Source organism: Zootermopsis nevadensis, unplaced genomic scaffold (genome assembly GCF_977971745.1).
Source record: "Zootermopsis nevadensis isolate Lab colony 2312 unplaced genomic scaffold, Znev_1.0 Znev_ptg000016l, whole genome shotgun sequence".
NCBI classification, from domain to species: domain Eukaryota; kingdom Metazoa; phylum Arthropoda; class Insecta; order Blattodea; family Termopsidae; genus Zootermopsis; species Zootermopsis nevadensis.
Genome location: NW_028259148.1, coordinates 2,756,854 through 2,772,237, shown reverse-complemented (window position 1 = coordinate 2,772,237; position 15,384 = coordinate 2,756,854). Strand labels below are relative to the sequence as shown.

The window sequence follows — 15,384 nt, the reverse complement described above, 5'->3', positions numbered from 1 at the left end:
AACTCCACCTTGCGGCGTATCGCCGAACCGCCTTATAGCTAATAGCCCCGAGGGAATGAGTTCACGTACCGTAGCTCAAACTTAAGTAGGATGAACTACCTTTTTTGTCGACAATGTAAATTGTGTGAGCATGGTATGACAATAGTTTCTCGATATTATCACAGGATTAATTTAGATTTTGTCTTCCGGTCCTCTGCAGTGGGACGTCTGGTATTCTTGTAGGTGGCTGCTAACATTTCGAAAGAATCTACAACCCGATTCTTCAGGGTGGAATGTACACTAAAGCTAAATACAACGCAGAAAACTAATATCTATAATTCTAACCGCCGAGATAACCTTTAATGCCATAGAGCTTAGGTTTCCATTACGGCAAAATTTATACATGACGTTCCAATTTGTGAATCGATCATTCGATGCGGAACGTGAAATGATATTTTAAATATTTTATATTTTATTATTTGTTCAGCCCGCTCTAAACTTATACACAGGAGTGAAATATACACATGAATTCGTTGGATGAAACTTCTTTTTTGAGAAGCAGTTTGTCAGAAGTTTCTCACTGTTAACAGAAACAGAAGGTTCATTACAGTGTAGAAAAAATCCCGTCTCCAGATCATATCCGGAGCTACTTGTATCTAGTTCACACTCTCACGCCTTTTTCGTTTAAAACCTATTTTAATATTATCCTCAAGTCTACGTCTATATCTGAAAAGTAATAGCTTGTGTCAGTGATCGCTCAAACGGAATGGCTCGTGATCTGTTTTCGAAAGGCGTATATCTGGTTGTTATGTTGGGTTTTCCCCGGAACTTCCAGACGAACAGCGGTACAAAATGGTCGCTTCTGATCCGCAGCTAAAAATCAGCTTCTAATTAGAAAAAAATTACGTGTCCCAAATAAAATGACAAATTCCCAACCAACAAGGGAATTCTCAAGTCTCAAAACAAGACGTCGGACAGTCTGGCTTTCAGCTTTGTGACAACTTTACGATGCATCGTAAAATTAGTACTGGGTATTTTGGAAAAATTGCATTTACGTAACAATTTATTACTTTGATGCGTGGGGGGGAGACATGAGTTTTTCATAAATGTAGCGTATTCAGCTCAAGGCCACTAGGGACAAGTAGTAGACAGGTGAGCTCACTGGTCGATACTGAAGACTGATATTATAGTTGACATTATTTCCTAACTTATTGCAATGAAGGGTGTCCTAACTATGGCCCAAACATTTTCCTGGATCGATAGTTTAAGGACTCACACGTGAGCTGTTTTGTAGTTAGCAGCAGAAAGGAATAGAATCCTCAAATTCAAATCACTTGCAATCGGAGACGAACCGACCTCAGTGTTTAGAAGAATAAGTATGTATTAAACACTCGAGTATATTCTAAAGCAGTGGTTCGCGTACCCCCAGATATAATTTCTCTTCAACTTTGTACCGCCAAAGTTGTTGGTGTATAATTCAAGTTATACATAGTATATAATCTACATCTAAAATAAATTAAATAAATTACATTACTGATTATTCAGTGTTTATCATAAAATAATATTTTTTTTAAATTTCACGTACCCCCTAAGATGTCTTCGCGTACCCCCAGATATAATTTCTCTTAAACTTTGTACCCCCAAAGTTGTTGGTGTATAATTCAAGTTATACATAGTATATAATCTACATCTAAAATAAATTAAATAAATTACATTACTGATTATTCAGTGTTTATCATAAAATAATATTTTTTTTAAAATTTCACGTACCCCCTAAGATGTCTTCGCGTACTCATCGCCGTAAGAACCAGAGACCTCGCGTGATACTAGGGCGGTTGTATTCAACCTGGGGCACTCGTACCTCCGGGGGTACGTGAAATTTAAAAAAAATATTATTTTATGATAAACACTGAATAATCAGTAATGTAATTTATTTAATTTATTTTAGATGTAGATTATATACTATGTATAACTTGAATTATACACCCACAACTTTGGGGGTACAAAGTTGAAGAGAAATTATATCTGGGGGTACGCGAACAAAAAAGGTTGAATACTACTGTACCAGGACACCTGCAATCGACCCTGCTTAACTGCGAAAATTCCACAGAGATGGCAGCACTACGAGCACGGATCTAAGTAGTTCTCGGGCCGTCCAGAAAGGTGGAACTGCGTGCCTGATTTGGAACGTACTTGTTTCAATTCTGCGCGTAGTGTGAATATCCATTAAAAAAAATATATAAATTGAATCTTCTTCTAGTCATATTATTTGACGGCGTCTTACGTGTTTATATGCAGACGCAAACGCATTTAATTGATTTCTGTTCATGTAATTACCCGTTTATATTTTTCATCTCCCCTTGTGATACCATTTGTTTTTTGGTTTGTGGTATTTTGAGAACCACGCAGTGCAGTGTTCATGTTCGCCATTCAGAAAAAGAAACTCTAATTCCCGTAACGTATTTGTTTGCCTTTTAAAAATATCTTGCGTGTCTTCCTCACAGTCCATGGTTTCACGACACAAGAAAGTGTTGTTGGAAGGGGTTTCATCTCCAAGGGGGAGGGGGTTGGTTCATAGTAGCAATCCACAATTTTATGAGATAATGACTCCAAAATAATTATATTAACAATAATTCTCAAAAACACTCATTTCCTACAAGGGATTCAAAACACCAAAAGCGAAATTATATCCTACAGAATGAACAATTTCGGTATATCTGAATTTGCACAAAAGTTAGACAACAATGACCCTAATAAATAAAGCATCTTTTTCCAATACAAAATAACATAAAAACAGTCTCACTAAAAAAAAAAACGTGCACCGCCCGGGAATCGAACCCGGGTCGCAAGAATGGGAATCTTGCATGATACCACTACACCAGCGGTGCGCAGCGTACACTGCCTTCCAACTACCGTATACGAATTACTGCTTTAGAAGACTGTACTGTTAAATGTTTTTACATTGCAGTTACTTAAACATCAATCAACATAGAGATTTAAACCACAAAATAAATGTGTTTTAAAATATTAGTAAACATTCCTTCCTGCTGTCATCTTATTATCAGAATTTTTTACTATTCTCATAACTGTAACAATTATCACGTAGTCAAATCCGTGTTCAGGAAATAATCGCTATTTACTCTGAGAATCACACAAAACCCATACATATTCTCTGTGGACAAAATAATTACCGATTATTCAATCAGTATAGTTATCACTGAGCTTTCAATGGTTAACACTAAAGTGTCGTAAACATCCACGTCGGGATTACATTTTTGAATTCACATTGACGCTGATATTATTGCGATATATATATATCTTTTTAAAATAAATATTTTAACGGAAATATTGACCCACTAAAGGCAGCCTGCGACCCACCGTTTTAGAAACACCACAGTTCTGACCTTGAATATCACCTCACCTACTACAAAATCAGAGCTGCATTAAACTTAGGCTGACCTTGAAACTCAAGGTAGGCATAGTCACTTTTTCGCTTTCAAATGTATTCACTTTTCTTTTATTGTGCGTAGGGTTTTGTACCTGACAGACAACCCTCCTGCTTGCCAGCGACCGGTTAAGACTTTCCTTTCCACACTTACACGTCCAAACACATCCAACAAACGCAACCCCTTCCTGCTCCCACATACAGACTAAATTCCAAGCATTCTAAAGAACATAACATAACTTACTAGTAGCTCAGGAGAATCGTGTGAGATTTCACAAATGTCTGCTGTAGTCTCATAGGATGCAACACTTTCTAGAGGAACGTATCGCGTTTTGCTTCTACAGGATTACAAGGCGTCACCACGAGAAATCTCCAGTCTTATGGCAACGCAGAGCACTCCACTCGTCCCTAACCCAGCCAGCTGAATCCATTTCTCAGCTTCACATTCCTATTTCAGTATTGACCTCACGTCCACGTACAACGTTTGCATTAAAATGTCCTCGATGAAGTTTAATTATATGCGATGTCAGGTTCTCAAGTTAGCAACTGTTGCGCCATGTATCCGTGATGCTTACCGGCGTTTCAAAGATATTTTCTGCCCTGATTATGGAAGCAGCACGTACCCCTAAAACATCTGTAAACTTCTACCAGACTATATGGCGCAATATCCCAGAACACGGTGACCCGGATTGAACTACATTCAAACAAATTGAGCTCAGTTTTAAAAATTGCAAACAATTTTCTTCAAAATAAAACAAGAAATTGGAAGAATATACTTTTTTTTCTGATTCATATCAGAAGTCGGCAAATCAAATCCTGAACTCAATGACCCTTGGGCATCGATGTGGTATTTATTTGAATGAGAGGCAAGTGAAAACTAGGGATTGATAACAATCACAAACATATTTGAAGAGTAATTACTGTCGACCTTTCCATAACACCGAAACATATATATAGAAACTTGGTCGCCGGTTCCTTTCAACATATAACATCCATTTACGTTCCACCGATTGGTCACATTCTTCCAAATACGACGTAGTCCTGAAAATTATTAATACTCACGGATGTCTGTGTGCAGTAATAGTTTTGTCCGAGTGACTGCAGACGAATCCTGACCTGACTTCGGTATGTAGAAAGACATGAGGACGCTGAAGAGATTGGTGGACAAATGCGTACCTAATTCATTTCACGCGTAACCTGCTAAAATTTATGTAATCAGCTAAACATGGTAGGAATTACAGGAACTCGAGAGATGCAGGATCGAAGCTGACTGCACTGTACCTGCTTTCCTGTTACTAATTATTTCTGAGCTCTTTATAAAGAACTGAAAATTAATCTTGAGGAAGAACAATTCAAGCACAAAATTGTGTCTCATTGCCCTGATGATGGAGGCAGCAGAGACCTCTGAAACGTTGGAAAACTTCTACCAGAACACACGTAGCTACAACCCAGAAGATAGCCATCTAACCTCGAAAGTGTATTTTGTGGACTCGTGTGGATTTTTTCAAAAGACAGTTTCAAATTTGTCCCCTAGACTCTAACGATGCGTTAAGAAATACACTCGTTATCTCTGAGTTTACTTCCGTCATATCATATGAGAAATGGAATTGATCATTCCATGTGGAATCGCTGTGGTTGATATAGAATCCTCGTGTACAAATGCAATTTCTCTTAAACGGAAGTTTCGTCAAGTGTTGCTGGAACAAATTTCGATGAGGTAGGCCTCCTGCAACGCCTCTGGGCGTAACATTGGCTAAACTGCATAACGGTTGTGGGGACAAACATGACAAAATTCCCCAGTTCACGCTGAATCAGAAAGATGGAAGGTCCATGAACTTACGTAAGTCCTTATCGTAAATGTAAAGTGTAGATTAATTCAGAAATTAAACATGTGATGATAGAGTCCGAAGATGGCTGTCTTCTGAGTTGTGGCGTAGTCTAGTAGAAGTGTACCAAAGTTTCGGTGGTACTTGTTGCTTCCACCATCAGAGCGAAGTGTGCAAAAACCTCTGACCAGACTACACCGCAGAACAACCCAGAGACAGCCATCTTCATACTTAAATAGAATAACTCACATAAAATTTAATGTTTCTTGTAATTATTTTAAGACTGCTATGGGATTCTCTAAAGTACAGAATTTTGTAAAGAGAACTTGTAATGGTAATGGTCCTTTTATGGCTGGCGACTTCAACTCAGGGTAGCAGAACAGAAACTGAGATTTTTCGGATGGTTCAGACTGTCTCCTCCAGGTCCCGTTAGACAAGCAGAGGCCATTGCTCCCCCCCTTACCTGCTTGGACCCACAACGAAACAGACACATTCCAGCTGGCTCATTCGGCCTTCTTCTTGAACCACCGGGCGGACAGACACACTCCCTAATTCTGACTAAGAATTCAACGTTTTATTGCCTCTGGAAGAACAAGATGCCAAGTGTCACAACGCAGCTTCTGTGTAAGCACGTCTTAGAATAATACGGGCAGTGAGCTTCCGCCAAAGAATGCAATCATACTCACGAAAATGTTAACAGAACTAGAATAATTGAGAGAGCGCACGGCCCTGAGGGCACAGAAGTTCAAAATGCGTTTCGTCGCACGCTGCAGTTGTGTGCGCAGACCTCAAGGTCATGTCTAATCTTATAGCGATTTATCTACATTAATATTACCACAATTATTATGGCAATACAAAAAAAAAACATCTGAAGGATGGGGGCCACTTGAGAGATTTTAAACGCTAATGTAAGGGCAAATTCTTGGACCACAAAGAAAGAGAATATAGGGGTGTGAATAGAATCCATGTGGCTCAGAAAAAAGGCCAGCTTCGGATTCTTATGAACACTACAATGAAATTTCGGGTTCGATAAAAGACGGGGAGTTTCTTGACAAAGTCTGCACCAGTACAGAAGATCTCTGGGTAAAAGCCTAAGGAAAAATATACCCCAAAATCACGAAGGTTGTAAGGAATAAAAAAAATTCTGAAACCTAAGACTCCAAATGCACGTCCGGGATAAGCGTCTTCCTTCTCACTCAGATAAAAAAAGAGGAAAATATAAAGTTTAAAATGGGTAAAGGTGATTGACCCCTGCGAACGTTTTTGCACCGGAAAGGAAAAAAAAACATTGGGAATCAGATTTCCAAAAAAGAGCCATAAAAGGCCAAGACTTTAAAAAGAGGAACTCCCATTCCTCCACTTCCTTTCCCAACAACGCGCTTCGTACACAAGAATGGTGTTACGTAGCAAGGGACGACGCCCTGAGCTTTTGGGTTGGTTGGTTGGCCCTTCACTGCCTTTTACTAAAGGAATCTACTGACAGAATGTCGCAGATTTCTGTAATCCAGTAGAAATTTATCTACGTTTCACAGGCGCTTACCGCCTTCATCATCAGGACGATCGCACAACTCAGAAGATAATGACTGCATGATGCCATAAACTTCTGAAATTACGCATTCCCCAAACGTAAACATACACTCGTATTTTCCATATCAGAAGAAGGTTTAGAGTTAAAACCACGCTCTAGCAGCCGATGGACAGGAGGCAGAATGAGATCGAAAGCCTTTCTAGACGTTTCGGCGAAAGGAAAAAAAAACTCAAAACCATATCGAGAATCGAACCCAGACCATCTGATCCATAGCCTGTACGTAAATAAACTGTAAAAACAGATGCTGATTTGAGGTTCTCGTGGCAGTAAGTATGTCGGGGTCTTGCGGGTTGTGACGCCGTGTGAATTTGTAGGCAGTTATACCAACATGTCGAAGAGACATATCCCTGAGCTGTGAAGATGGAGACAATAGTTTTCGCCGAAATGTTGGTGTCCGTCTACAAGTCCCCACGGCGTTTAAACCCATAAGAATTACATTGTGCCTGGAAATTCTACACGCCTTCCTGAACCTGGACATTCGTTGCCTTATTGAGATATTGTCTCTGGTCAGATGAAACCACTCCACTCACCATTTATTTAGTGACAGAATTATGACCGCTGTCTTCATGTTTTTGGAAAGTCCTTTGCTTCCGTGCAAATATCCTTTGGTTACAACTTCTGAACTGGCCGCAGTGGCTACATTTTCAACCCTTTCCTTCCCTTTTACAATACGAACAAAGGGAAATTGAAGAAACTTTCTAAATGATTTCAAAAGAAAACCTAAATGTCCTGCACAACAGGATATGGGTTTAAAGTGAAAATAACTTCAAGATGGCACATTCCAGCCGGGTGGATACCAAAGGGGGCCATACAAGAACACACGTCTCAAGACTTCATAGCTGAACCTTTGTGAAAAATACAGCTTCCAGAAAAGTGGCGCCTCCACACGGACAGACTGCGGATTAAGAGCGTCACTTCAATAAATGCTTATGGGAATATTTAATCACGATGGGATGGTGTGCCGTGTAGTCTGATAGAAGTTTACAGACGTTTCAGACGTACTTGCCAGAGAAGACATGCCATCAGATAAGTCTCCGCAAGTATGCCTTAACTTTAAGGTGTGGATCGCTAAGAAAATGGAAAACAGTTTACTGACTGCTGTTCTTAGATATTGACCCAAATAAACAGCACTGGTTTCACCATAACTATACAAAACCTCGTGGGAGTAAGGGCAGAATAGTAATGCTCGTGCGGGATACTTCAATGTGACTGACGTCACCCGAGCGTCTTGTTATAATGAGACCACAGGTCTGTCAGCCTCAGGCGACAAGTTTCGAGAAAATTTGGCTTGCTTTGGGCAAGAAGGCAGATCAGCTGGTGTAAACTTCCGGAATATGGAAGTCTCTCACGTCTGGAGATCACGGTAACATAATCCTATTTTTAATATGAGATTTGTGGTATTCATGGCTGGGAATCTGATGTTCCGAAGTCGTTTGGACCTGGAGTGGACATCGTTTCGCAGAACCATACAGTCTCCATCTACAAGGTTGAAGATGGTGTCACTATGAAACTTTGGTATGTACCTACAAGTCCACACACGGCGTCACAACCCAGAAACAAAACAATTCCAATTTTGTATTATTTGTTTATTTGTGGTTTAATTAACGATGCTGTCATTAGCACAATATACAGCGTCGAATAAGAAGATTAGTGAGTGAGTTGGAAAGACTCAGCGGTGGCCTGCGTCGTGGTACTACTCTGACACTTCCTTTAAGGGACTGAGAAAAACCACGAAAAACCTCAATCACTCAGGATGTACGGTATATGAGTCGAGGTCTGAACTCGGGAGGCCATGACATTTCGTAACTCCGACTTGTGAGAATTTGCATAGAATACGCAAAATGTAACTCTGGAACATGGGGGTTCGAATTTACTTAGCTGAGAGTGCAGATGTGCTGGATTTTCCTCCGAATCCCATGTTGTTTGTTACTCAGAATAAAAGATTTGACCTTGGCAGTGCCGGTCCCAAGAGGAAGCCTGACGGAAGTAATTCTGTGGCAAGAAATTTGTCAGCTGAACCGTCTTTGTTATAAAGCTACACTGTGCAGAATTAAATTGTTATATTTTTTATAAGACTCACATATCCAAAGCAAAAAAGAAAAAATACATCTTCCTGCCAATGTCAAAGCTTTATTCCTGAGCGACTGAAAATAGACAGAAGTCTTTCAATCGGTCGATTGCAACTCAAGGAGCTGAAAGAATGCTTAACGAATTAAATGAAATAAGAATCTGTATACCGTTAACCGAAACTAGAGAACAAGACAGAAAAATAAAGAACAGAACAAGAAAACAATTCTAAGAAAGCAGTCAATGGACCGAGGCAGATATCTGGTCGGTAACTGTGATTAATTTTTCACCTGGTTTTAAATTGAAAACCACCACAGGACAATGTGTACCTGTACCCATCCAAATATCAGTCGAACCAAATGTAAAAAGTTTCCATTAAACGCGTTAAGAATATTTTGTTACTAGCATAGAATGACCCGACGAAGTTGATGGATAATTAACCGCGTTCTGTATTAAGTAGCAATACAATTAATTGTACAATTAAGATGATTTCAGAGTTCCCTACTGCCCTCATGAGGGCGAAATTTTACCACACCACACGTAGCCACAAGCCAGAAGGCAGTCATCTCTTCGTATTCACATCAGTGAGAGCCAAAAATCTTCCTATTGCATAATTATGTCTGCAGATCGCACTGGAGGTACAACATTTATAAAATGTGTTTATAAACTACATTAAATGTGAATACGTCTTCACAGCGACTGAAGCCAGATTTCTACCAAACGCAGCAACACAAAACCGATCTCCTTATTCCAGAATCCCTCACAAATGCAAACTCCGCCAGACCCCACCACAGCTTCGACCCCATTTTTTGAAACCACAGTCTCCTTTGCCAGAACTTATTTAAAAAAATTTCCGCATCAGACGCTGATGATTAAGTTACGAGTTATTCCCTTTAAATTTCCATATTCAAGTCCAATATTAACAGATATTTTGTTAGAATTCGTGATGTCGGTATGAAGTAAAAGTGGGGATGAGATGGACGGGGAATGTGGCACGCATGGGGCTTAAGAGAAATGTGTACAAAATTTTGGTTGGTAAGCCGGGAGGGAAGATACCACTCGGAAGATCTAGGCGTAGATGGGAGAATAATATTAAAATGGATCTGAAGGAAAAAGAGCTTGCGGTGTGGACTGTAGTTATATGGCTCACCCCTGACAAGATCTTGAGTGCAAAGTAACAAATCTTCGATTTCTATAATACGCGGGGAATTTCTTGAGTGCTGTTACCTTCTCAAGAAGGACTTTGCTCCGTGAAGTAAAATTATACAAACGCCATGAACAAATTATAATACTATTACATTCAAGGAAAATATACATCAACATTTCCGAGAACTATTAATGCACGGGTTCTTAGTAAGTAGAGACAAAGGTAAACATCATGAAGTTCCACATCCAACTTCCTCCTTCCTCTCAACCGAAGTCACGGACGAACGTACTGCCTCCATCTTCAGTAATTTACCCCAGAAGACCAACACGACGCCTTCTCAGTTACCGTCGCCTGTAATATGGAGTGTGCGGGACAGTAGAATAATTAGTGGGGCACTAACTTCTTCAGAAGGAAATTAGCAACAAGTGACAGGGAATGGCAGTCACAAGCAAGGACAATCAATCACCGCCTAAATTCAGAGAACATCGCTGACGCAATGCCCCGGGTCGCAAACCCCCTCAATGTCGCCGCTGCTTATCGTCGTATTACAGCAATTAACGAATCCCGGTCGATGCACTTCTCATTGCAGGGAACTCGAAACATGAGTGTTTTTGTATGATTTGAGGTTTTCACAGCCGTGAGTATGAAGATTTCTGTCGCCCTGATGATGGAGGCAGTATGACCTCTGAAACGTCGGTAAACATCGGCCAGACTACACAGCGGAACAACCCAGAAGACAAAAATCTTCATCGCCCTGATGACGGAGGCAGTATGACCTCCGAAACGTTGGTTAACATCGACCAGACTACACAGCGCAACAACCCAGAAGACAGATATCTTCATCGCCCTGATGACGGAGGCAGTATGACCTCCGAAACGTTGGTTAACATCGACCAGACTACATAGAGCAACAACCCAGAAGACAGAAATCTTCATGAGTGTTTTTGGTAACAGAATCTATTCAAGCTATTGTTACTCCCACGGGGATGGCTGTCTTCAGGGAGATGACAGACGGAACAGAATTCTTATGCTGTACTCCTATTAATACTGCTGTATTAAAATGCTCTCCGGGGATGACCCACGTCGAAATTGAATTAAAAACCACCTTACGGGATTTTAACCCACGACCCATACGAACAGCACTGCGACCAGACCCACCCTGCCGCGACTTTAGGCCCAAATCGATAATGTTTCAGCGTATCCCTCTGATGGACGACATGCACATCAAGTTTTGTTGTGTATGAAATCATTAAGCGGTCGTAACATTCCGGCACTTCGAGTACTTCCACAAGTCTACTGACTCTTTCTTTCACTGTCTTCGGAGAATATTCTGGAGATCCTGTTCCATATCACGCTTATTAAATCCGGTATATCAACGAGTACAGCGTGTTCCATTTAAAACGCAACCCTAACTACTACACGTTAACCCCTTCACTCACAGAACGACGAAACCAACGCCAATACTAAATCTTTGCAGGCGCATTCCGTTGTTGGAGCTGGTGCACTGCGTAGCCTAGCAACAGACGTCACCTTGACTCGAGTGTCGCGATCGAAGTTGGAAGGAGAAGCTGCTATATTTTTGTTGTTTCAAATGGAACACTCTGTATAATGGAGAACAATCGCGGGGGCTTTCCAGTTATTATAACTCATTCTGACGTCAGGAAAATCTCCTGAACGCGAAATGTCTATCCTAACGAAATCCGGCGTGGGATTATATATATCTATATAAATACCAGTAATGTTTATTCATAGAAGAATTTATAAATCTAACGTACCAACAGCAAAAAATTTCCTGAAAGAAATGAAAAGGATCTAATTATACGGACATAATTGGTTGCTGTTGGATCAAATCTTCCTGGTTTTATAAATTAGTTTATTTCAGGCCCCAAGGCTTTCCTTTGCATTTTGAGCTCATGTATTTGCAAATGAAGTCCTGTGGGTCAATATAATTATATTCCAGAGGTTTCTGATTTGAATCTCGACCAGATGACACCAGTTTCTTTTCATGACTTCTTGCAAACATTTCTTCTGGACGAAGGACCAACCAAAGGACAAGTAGAACCCTTTGTTTCTCAGTTTCTGTCAAGCTGAAATATTTATATCTACCAATTTCGACAATTTTTGTGCTATGGCTCACACATTTCTGTACTCATGGACTGAAACGGTTAAGAACCTAGTAGTCTGAAGATTTCTGTCTTCTGGGTTGTTGCGCCGTGTAGTCTGGTAGACGTTTACCGACGTTTCAAATGTCCTTGCTGCCTCCATTATCAGGACGACGAGTAAAGACTTACTCAATACTTATTCTTCACTCATCGCCCTGATGATGGAGGCAACAAGGACCTCTGAAACGTCGGTAAACGTCTACCAGATTACACGGCGTAACAACCTAGAAGGCAGCCATCTTCAAATTCACCGCGTGAAAACTTCAAATCCTATATACAATAATTCTTCTTCATTAGGTTCACTTAAGTTTGAAAAACGTTTACTTAAAAACCTACTTTAATTTACAGTCACAGCCACAAATATTAAGTCGACAAACTCTTCACGGGATTTAAGAATCATGTAAAAATAAAGTACATGTAACAGAAGGGGACCTTAAAATTAACACAGAACTTTTGAACGTGTCTCAAAGTACTTATTGTCTTTGTTATTAAATATTTTATACTTCAAATCCCCATGTATAAAGTGCATTATATCCTTTTGATTTGAAGTGATAATAGGTTAGCCACTTATTTAGCATCCTGTAACATCCCAAGTCGACTCCAGGCGATTCTGAAACAAGTCACGAACGTATCCCTCCCATCCCAAAACAATTCGTATGAGCACAATCACTCTGTCATCTGCATCTCCACCCTTGGCCTTGGAAGGAATACGAACAATGGTTAAGCAAAAAGCGGGCCAGCATTGCTGAAACTGATATCACAGAACAGATAGATGGGCTTGTGCAAACTGACGCATAAACGACAAACTCAACAAATCTCACATTTTGGAGTCTACGAATACAGGATACATTACGTATTTTCCTATGGCCTTATTTGGTAATAATATACGAATTAATAAATGTAATGTATCTTTTTCTAAATTAAATGACAGAACCAACTCCGCAGAGCAGACTCAAACAGCTAGTTGAATCCAGTCCACATTCCCACTGTCTACTTCTTTATTTATTCTTCATTTTAATATTATCCTCCATTTTTGGTCACGGAAAATAACGAGTTGTGGTATCCTTGACACAAACTACGAAGTTAGACAAGAAGGAAGGTAGTAAATTATAAAACAAAGGCAAAGCTTTAGACCCAAGATCGAAGCTACAAAGATGTCTGCTGGACTGGAGATAAGGCTCCACGTATTCTTTACGTAGGTACCACATTAAGACGGGTGGTCACTCTATCTTCGAGAAAGGCCCCCTCCGAGGCGAGAAAACATTCAGTATGTGAGAACAGCATTTCTTGGTACCGGACTGTATCATGCCAACGTATCTTCGCCTTCATCGCGAGCTGACCTCAGCAACGCCACTGTCACTTGACAGACACTGAAGAGCTCCAGAATTGCACGCGTTCGTTTGCCCATCCCACTCAGCCGCACAGGTGCCTGGGAGTGGTCGCCTAGCGAATCTTTTACCACTGACCCAAATGAGCAAAACTTCGTCTCTCTCCTTCTCGTTCATCTTCCCCGCCTTATATGCTTCTTTATTCTATTTTCCTCCTCAGTCTTCTTCACAATTTCTTTCTAAATCTCTACAGATGATTTAGTCTAGAACTGCGTTAGACCAGTGTTTCGCAACATTCCAACACCCGCGGAACACCCTGAATTTCAAGGTCACACCACAAAAAGTCGCCTCACGGAAACGGGATACGAACTGTAGATAGAAAAAAACATGCATCGACATGTTAATACTTGGCCCTTTTTGAATGGAGGCATATGAAAACAAAATTGAACAAAACCGTGGATGATGAACCAATGTGTGTCTGTGAACGTGCGTCTTATTCTAACAACAACGCCCGAATACGAATTTTTTAAAAAAAAAAATATCTGCGCACCTGACAGCTTGTGGTGGCTCACTAGTTTCACAATGCTATCAGACACCGACGTTAAACACAGTTATAAATGGGCAGAGTGACAATCTCAGAGGTCAGGTACGTTTTCGATGAGATTCCTAAACTAACAGTTGGATTATATTAAAAGTCTCAGCGTGTATTTGGAACTGAGCGATCAGGTTCGGTCTCCGGTACTTAATGGTCCACTGGGCATAAGAACCGATCTGGAAAGCGTTGGAAGGAAAATCTCTGCCCATGTCTGGAATCGAACCTCAGAAATCTACCTAATGCCAGCCATTTATTTACTAAACTATTGCTAGATATTACCGAAATCTGTTGAGTGATGATTTACGACAAATATGCATACGGTCACACGGGAGGAGGGAATAAGTTATAAATAAATTAATCAATTAATTAATCATAATAATTATAACAAGTACAATATTGGAAATTTTATGTAACGAGCGTTCGTGGCCCCATTTAAAGCACAATCGTCGTATTTGTCAGCAATGAGTAAGAAAAACCCTTCAAAAACCTATTAGTATTATTTTATCCTCAGACCTCCCGAATACGAACTACAAGCGATATATGATCTGGAGCTTTCTCAAATATATTAGCACGTCATTTATAATAAAAATATAACATCTGTAAGTTCATAAATAGGTTATGTAATCTGTATTCAATTACAAGCTCAACTTTCCAGTTGTACCGAAATTCGTAGCTTAAAACTTCACTTTTGAATCTCTCGTAGTTAATTAGTTACCATGACAACTGGTATTCCTTTCAGAACAAATGAGTAGCGTTATTCTAGTTATCGTGGTACAGCAAAGTAGGGAGAATAATGACAACGGAGACTAGAACAATGAACGTACGAAGAGACGAAGAGATTCTGTTTCCACTGAACTCCAGCTTCCAGAACGAGACAAGACCAAGTACCATCGCGTAATTCAGCCACTACAATAGCCTCAAGAACAATAGACATGCTCCTGTAAGAGCACAGGCATAATTACGAAGTTCAGATGTAAAACGTCTTAATGCAAACAGAATATTAAATGCATTGACAATTACGATTGAAAAAGTTGTCAGTGGAACCACGGTTCCGGAGAATCTGACGTAAATACGTCTATACGGAAAGGAAGTTTATATATTGGCTTTATTCTAAATATTTCCTTTATACATTCTTTACAATTGCGTAAAGTTTGATTAAGACATTGCTTATTCAACTACAATTAGTTACGCTTAAGATGGGTCTGTGGTAGATGAATGTATTGTAATGAAATGTTTTATAGGTAACA

At 40.0% G+C, this 15,384-nt stretch overlaps 1 protein-coding gene and 1 non-coding gene across 3 annotated transcripts in view; both read right to left on the bottom strand.

Moving 5' to 3' along the window:
• LOC110834413 (potassium voltage-gated channel subfamily KQT member 1) overlaps positions 1–15,384 on the bottom strand; it is a 248,551-nt gene that overhangs the window by 115,629 nt on the left and 117,538 nt on the right. The window lies entirely within an intron of this gene.
• TRNAG-CCC (transfer RNA glycine (anticodon CCC)) lies at positions 2,797–2,867 on the bottom strand. Its single transcript has one exon. It is a non-coding gene; the product is annotated as a tRNA-Gly (tRNA).